This window comes from Medicago sativa, chromosome 1 (assembly GCF_051527215.1).
Source record: "Medicago sativa cultivar Bolivia chromosome 1, Bolivia_mono, whole genome shotgun sequence".
Lineage (NCBI taxonomy): Eukaryota > Viridiplantae > Streptophyta > Magnoliopsida > Fabales > Fabaceae > Medicago > Medicago sativa.
The window spans coordinates 32,326,647-32,334,123 of record NC_140749.1 but is presented as its reverse complement, the minus strand read 5'-3'; the positions used below and the strand labels follow the sequence as shown (position 1 = coordinate 32,334,123).

The 7,477-nt window shown below is 35.3% G+C and overlaps 1 pseudogene; it reads right to left on the bottom strand.

Annotated features, from left to right (window-relative positions):
* Positions 1-490: 490 nt before the first annotated feature.
* Positions 491-2,613, bottom strand: LOC146954375 (alcohol acyltransferase 9-like; annotated as a pseudogene).
* Positions 2,614-7,477: the final 4,864 nt, after the last annotated feature.

Sequence of the window (7,477 nt, the reverse complement as noted above, 5' to 3'; positions counted from 1 at the left end):
TTACATTCTCTTTGTCTTTGAATTTTTTTTGTTTGGTTCTGCACATAGTCAGAAAAAAAACAGACTATACTATCAGAGCTTGAAAGCGATTTTCCTTCTGAAGAAGACAAACAATCAGAGTCACCTAGATTGTTGATGTAATCAAAACTTGTTTGCTTCAGACACTTAGCCTATCAGAGCTTGTTCTCATCAGAGTCTTTAACACATCTGTTGATCAGAGCTTTGACATTTTGTTGATCTTTATTTGGGAGGTCCTAATGTTTTTCATGGGTACCAAAATAATTTTCCAATTGTGCTCGGAGTTTGATATATCAAAACCAAAACATAAATTTGAATTCGTAATTTAATTATATGGTCTTGAACACTTGTGCATACATTAGAGTACTATATTGCTCTTTCTTACATAGTTATCATTAAAACCTTGGAGACATTATCCTAAAACCCATTTTAGTTCAACAATGTCGAGACATGTGAGGGGTACCTTCTTCGGAGGTATGCTAAGACTAAGGATCCAACTCTGTTTTATTTTAATGAGGTAGTTGCTTTCTAATGCCCTGCACCTTTAAATTTATAGAGATTGGATGAGAGGTTTTTTAGTGAGTGGTTGCCAGATAACAGGTAGTTGGGAGATCGTGGGTTTGTGGGGCTGAGATAGTGGAGCATATGGAAGAGTGGGCCGAGATTAGAGGGTACTTAATTACTAGTATTACATTCGTGCCCCAATGGGCATCTTCTATTCATATTTGTCCCAATTCTCAATCTCTGTCATGTAATGTTGAAACTTTCCTTCCATAGTTTTAGGAAGTGAAATACAAACTCTAACAGCTTTAGGATCACCAATAACCGGCAAAAAAGTGCAAAACGATTTACCAGCGAAAGGACTGAAATGCAAAGGTTTCCCTTCTCCAAAATCCACATCTTCAAACCCTAATTGTCTCACTTGTGTTATAATCAAGGCTAAAGAACGATCAATAATTACTGTTTTATCCTTCAACACATCAATTGTCGACCTAACATACTCCTCATCCACACTATCTTCAGCTTGTTGCACAAGTTTCACACAATGGTCTAGGTTATTAGCAGACACTAAATCTTTCACTGTACTCACAGCACAAACAAGAACAAACCCATTTCCATAATATCCCTCTGGAAGTTTCATCTTCTTTCGAAAATTAAAAGTGAAACAAAGCTTCAAACATTGAGATAAGGGCAAGTCACCAGATTTAACGAACGAGCGCCACGTGTGTGCTGTTACTACTTCAAAGGTTGTGATTTTATTGAACGATGATGTTGTTCATTGTTTCTTTAAGCAATTAATCTCGTCGACTCCGAAGGTGAATGATGTGGTTGCAAGTGGTTTGGATAGAAACGACATTAAAAGGCTTTGTATTGGGTTTGTTGGACTTTTTATGTATACTAGGTGAGGAATATTTACTTGTGGGGGCTCTCGATTTTTCAATATGCGTCTGTCGTGAGAGGGTGTAATTGTCAAATTACTATTGGGGTTTTTCGTTAGTTGGGCCCAAGCATTCAAAAATTGTGATGCACCACTCCCGTCGCACAAGATATGGCTGATTGAGGCGCACAAGATCATTCCCCCGCAATGAAGATTCGTCACCTAAAAAGAGCTATATTGTTTAGAATATTCATAAAGAATAACAAAAAATAATCTTAAAGAAGACACAAGCAAGAGATTTTTTTTATAAAAAACAAGGTAAAGCTAATTTGATTTGTTTCATATTTTCATTTTAAATTGTTTTCTAAAAAAAATTGCGAAAAAAGCAAAAAAAAAAAAAATCTAATTTTTTTTTAAGAAAGAACTAATTAGAGCATATGTGTTTTTAAATTAAATAAAAAATACAAACAAATTTTGTAAAGCAATTTAACAGAGTAGATGTATTTAGTTCAAATTTTTACTTGGATACATGATTTTTATTTGATTTTATTTTACTTATATGTGAGACCAAAATAGTATTACAAACTATAAAAAAAAAAAACTAAGGATTAGTATTTGTCACATTTGATATTTTTTATAAAAAAAAAAAAAATCGGATTGAGTATCTAACCCAAATCACAGAAATTTGATTGGGTTGGAGGTTGGGTTTGGTCAAATCGGACTCAATCAAACCATAGATGTCAATTGAATTAAAGACATAAAATCCAATCACAATGAGTAAGAGGATACACAAGATCTAACCTGGATTGCAAGTGGAAGATGTGATTCGACCTTACACTCAATCTCTTTCCATGACCAATTTGGCATCATAGAAGATGTGAATAATTCTTTAGCAGTGATATCCACTGAAGCCTCAGCAAACACTACACCTTCTCCATTGCAATCCAGCTCCAACTTATTCTCATCCTCAGGGCTAGTCCTAAACCTCCCAGCAAAAGGGTAGTAATCCACTATAACTCTTGACAGTGAAGACTTCAAGGTATCCATCTCCACGGATTTTTTGAAGATATACACAAAATTAACAGAAAACCTGAGGTACATTTGGTCATCAAGATTAGTGAGATAGAGAGTGTGATTTGGTGTTGGTGCACATGGGGTGTGATGGTCATTGGTGGCACAGGATAGTAACAATCTCGGAGTTCCACGGATCTTGACATTTTTTTCTTATAGATAGTATAGATTTTCAATTGATATATATGCAAACAATAAAGTTAGTGAAACATGAGGAGTTGGTTGAATAGAAAGATGAGTACAAGAGAAGGAAAAATACGTTCTATTTATAGATGAGAATGAGAGAACAAGTTATCTCTAGGTCCATTTTAGACCCATCCAAAATTAATTGATATTGTATAGTAATTTTTAAACTAGATTTATAGTGTTGAGAAAATATGTCACTTCATCTTTTGGTAAATTGGGATTGTGTCATTAAAATTTGTCAACTCAAATTTTGAGTTTGTATTATAGCAGAAAATAAATTATGTAACTTATGCTTATCACTTCTTCGGTGTCCCATTTCAAAGGATTGGGGCTATTCCTTATTCAAAACTCTTAAGCGCTAGTTAAAACACGATTTATTTTTGAAAATGATTAAATTAGCGTTTAAGTGTTTTTTTTATCAAAAGTTTGAATATAAATTTAGAAAGTGACTCTTATAAATTTAGAAGAAAAGTTTTTTTTAAGAATCAGCCGGCCCTAGTTTTTTAGTGAGAGAAACTCCAACTTCTCTCTAAACTTTCTTTGTCCTTCATTCGTTCAGGAGGGGGTGGTTTTATGTCATTTTTTGACCCAAAATTACCCCCTACATCTTTTTCCTCTTTTCTTTCAATCTAAATAAATGGTTTTCAAATATATCAAGTTTTTCATTTGTGTTTTTGTGATTTCGACGTCTAATTGTGACGTTGTGTTGTTAGTCGACTTGTGTGGCATTTGATTTCGCGTCTTATCGCGGTGTTCGTTTAGTTCCTATTGAAAGATCGACGTCAAGTCAATTACAAGTTCAATCAATGATTTGGGCGTCAACGTTGCAGATCCGGAAGCATGGAAATTTTGGGATTTTATCATATTATTTGTAGGCATTTTGTTGTTGTATGCTATTAACTTGGGTATTGTGAGTTTGTTCGCAAATTCATCCTTTACGTTTTTAGCGATGTTTGTATCTGATGTGATTTACTCTATCAATTTGATTGAATAAATATCGTTTTGTTTTTGTTAAAAAAAGAGTTTTTTTTGGCTAAATTGCATTTTTGGTCCGTTAACTATTTAGGTAGTATCGCTTTGGTCCCTTAATTAAAATTCGATTTATTTTGGTCCCTTAACTTTCTCTCTGTTACGCATTTTGGTCCCTTAACTTTCTCTCTCTTAAAACCCAATTTTTCATTTTGCCAGAAGTTGAAAACTATTAACCACGGTGTGCTAGAAAAAAAAAAAGGAGCATCTCATTAACCAAGCCACAACTTTCTCTCCTCCTTTTTACATCTTCTTATTCATTCACTGTGTGGATGTATTGGGGTTGTGGGGTGGTTGAGGGATATGGTGTAACAATTTTTAAAGTGTTGTTATCTGGTTATCATTAGAAACCACTTGTGGTTTTTCTCCGGTTTTAGGGTTTCCATGTTATATTCTTGTGTCATTCTTTTGTTCTTTTATTATTATTGTAACACCCATACTAGACGTATCTAGAAAGTTTAGCATGAGTGTTATCTTTAGTACAGGATACATTAAAAATATACAACATAAAATTTCGTAATGAATAATATTTACATCAAGTCACGTTCGTATAAACAATAACACAATACATTTCGTCCATACATAAAAATACATCCTTGATGACCATAACATCCTGCAGCAATACGAACGAACCCTTGATGGAACATCCTTCCGGCAACGAACATGCATAATCATCCTGCTTATCTGAAACAAATAAGGATTGGGATGAGACATAATGTCTCAGTGAGTTCCCCTAAATCCTAGGCTATAGGCAACCACGGGGGAAAACCTACGGTCACCACGTGTCTACAATACAACCTGGCGGTTGATTATATGTGTGTGGGGACTTGCTTTCCTAGACGGTAGTGCATGCTAGACCCGTCATAGGTTCATCTTACTTGTCATAGGTCTTATTATCATCATACGTGTCATGGCGGTTAAGGGATCCTAGAACCGCTATCTCAAGATACGATATACGCATCAAGACTTAACATACATATTCATGACACGGTCCTAAACTGGACGAATAGGGAAACCTAAGATCGTCATCGGTAAAACATTCATAACATACTCTAATGCACGACTTGTTCATAGCTAACATCATATCATAACATATTCATAATCATGCATAGTCATAAACATTCATACAATCACAATATCAATGTTGAACAAACATTCATTATCTTAATTCAATTTTACGGAAAGCCCAGGGTGGAGTAGCCCCAAGTACAATCCCATACCTCCCTCAGTGACGTGCGGGTCCCTTACGGCTTAACCGGTTCTACCATTCCCCTTGGGGAACCTCTTCCATCCTTCCTTGGAAGGAATACAAAAGACACGACACCTACACTCAGTGACATGCGAGCCCCCCTTGCGGAGCTTATCCCGTTTCTCATGCCACCTACTTCATTCATTAAATCATAGTCTTAAACATTCATGAAATGTTTCTAACCTATACATGCATACTCGTTTACCTCGGATCCGGGGTCGATCCGATTAATAGTAAATTACCTTCATTCATACCTAATCATTGCGTGCATACTCTTACATAATCATATGCGAAGGAAAATACACTTCGCGTCTTACCTACATAGGTATTCATAATCCTATACTTGCCATACTTAGGGATTCATGCTATCTTTCTAGTTCTCGACTTTCTATGCCGAGGCTCTATCCTTTTCCCCCATACTTAGTGTTATTTCCTACCCATATCAAGGGTCATATCATAACATCTCATGTGCTATTCGTCATTGAAACTCTTGATGTTGTTCATGCATTTCATTACCAATATCTTTAGGTGTAATGTGCAATGATAACTTGACTTTGAGGGGTTTTTAAAGTTATAAGAGACTGCAGGGGAAAGCCTCGTCGAAACCACTGCATTTCATGAATTTTTTGTGAAAAAGTGTTGTGCTATGGAATCTCGCGTGAGCGAGATTGGCAGTTTTGATTCGACATTGATTTCGCTTGAGCGAGATTTTCTCGCTTAAGCGAGGTTCTTCAGTATCAGACCTGCAGAATTCGTGATTTTGACCTCTAAACCTTAAAATTGAGTTTCCAATGCACACAAACCACCCATAATACATAGAAAACAACTTAGAACAAATACATAACAACAAACAACATAATTTCAATGACTAATGGCAAAGGGGATACTAAAATCCTCTAGTTCATACACTAACATAACTTTTATATTTTCAATTCATCTCACATAAAGCTCATACACAACCCAAGGGAAGGTATTCTATCTATAGAACTCACCTCAAAGCAACAACAAGCTTGCACAACTTCAAACTTCAACATCTAACTTCTTCACATCAAACCCTAGTTCCTTCAATCTTGTTCTTGTGGTGAAAAGAGTGAAATCAATGAGAACCAAGCTTCCATATACTTATGATATCATGAGTGAAGATTGCTTAACTTGGAAACAAGCTTGGATCAAACTTTTGGAAGGAGTAGAGAAGAGAAGGAGGAGAGAACTCTTTGCCAACAACTAGAGAGAGAAAGGATAAATGAAAATGAGATATTTTGAGGCCTAAACCACATAAATATCCTTTTTTCGTGCAATTACTATTTTACCCTTGTCTCAAGCGTGTTAAATCCGACTCTGATACTTAACCCGTATTAAGCTGATATCACATAATAAATATTTCCGTCAACTTTCTTTCCGTAACATTAATCCTCTGGCACGATCGACTGGTAATATTCCGATGCTGACAGGCGGGATATTACATTCTACCCCCATTAAAAAAATTTCGTCCTCGAAATTTAGAAATCACTTAACATTTACCAAGTGCAAAGCATAACATCTTGATGTAATCCTCATATTGTCGAAATTTATTCCCTCATAGTCTTGACTTAACTTAAAACATCATGATCATAACTTATCCTTGTCACGTGTGGACTAGCGATCTCAAATCAATATCTTGTCTGCTTAACATAACCCATTCATATAAGTAACCCATCATTAACTGATACACTCAGGATTTGCCTTTTTAACTGGAGTCCTACCGGATTCCAGGTTTGCCCTGCAGTGCTCGATAGTATCTAAAACATCTCATCTTACATACACATAGTTCATACATATTTTCTTACTGTACATTGAGACACATGTCTCTTACTTACATTTCTTACCTTAACGATTCTACGAATTTCTTATCTCTTTTCAGAACCTTAAGAAATCTTTCGATTTCATTACCATGGAGAAGCGAAATTACATACACCGATACATCTTTCATCTACCAACCAGTCTGATAGTTCATATGCTCTTAAAACTTCCGACTTAGGCCACTTGCATCTGAATACTCTCAACATAAACTTGTACGTCTCACATGACCCTTTAAGAACTTTATTGCTTACTTCTTCAAACCTTACTTTCCATAGCATTTGCATACTCTCAAGTGTCGCTTCTTGTTAAATAATAATGATACTTATTCTAACACTTTGTTTCAAAATCTTTTTAAACATTGGTATACGGGTTCTTGTTACGAATAAATGCATAACTTTTTACAGTAAACTTCGTTTCCAAGTCCCTCAATACCCATCTTAACTTTAAGAATCTCAAAATCATGGTTCAATTTAGCATAATAAGTATCGCGTTCACTTAACAAGTTTGACATAAGAGGGTATGTACTTCATCGTGCATAACTCAAGGATCATGCCTCCTTTCATGATAAAATTCTTGATCTTCAAAGTAACTCCTTTCTATCCTTTCTTAACTTACATGCATATCCCAGTTACACATTTCTACATACATAATTCATATAGGATCCTTATCTTACATGACGACATTTCATTTCCTCATTCCAAGAACAA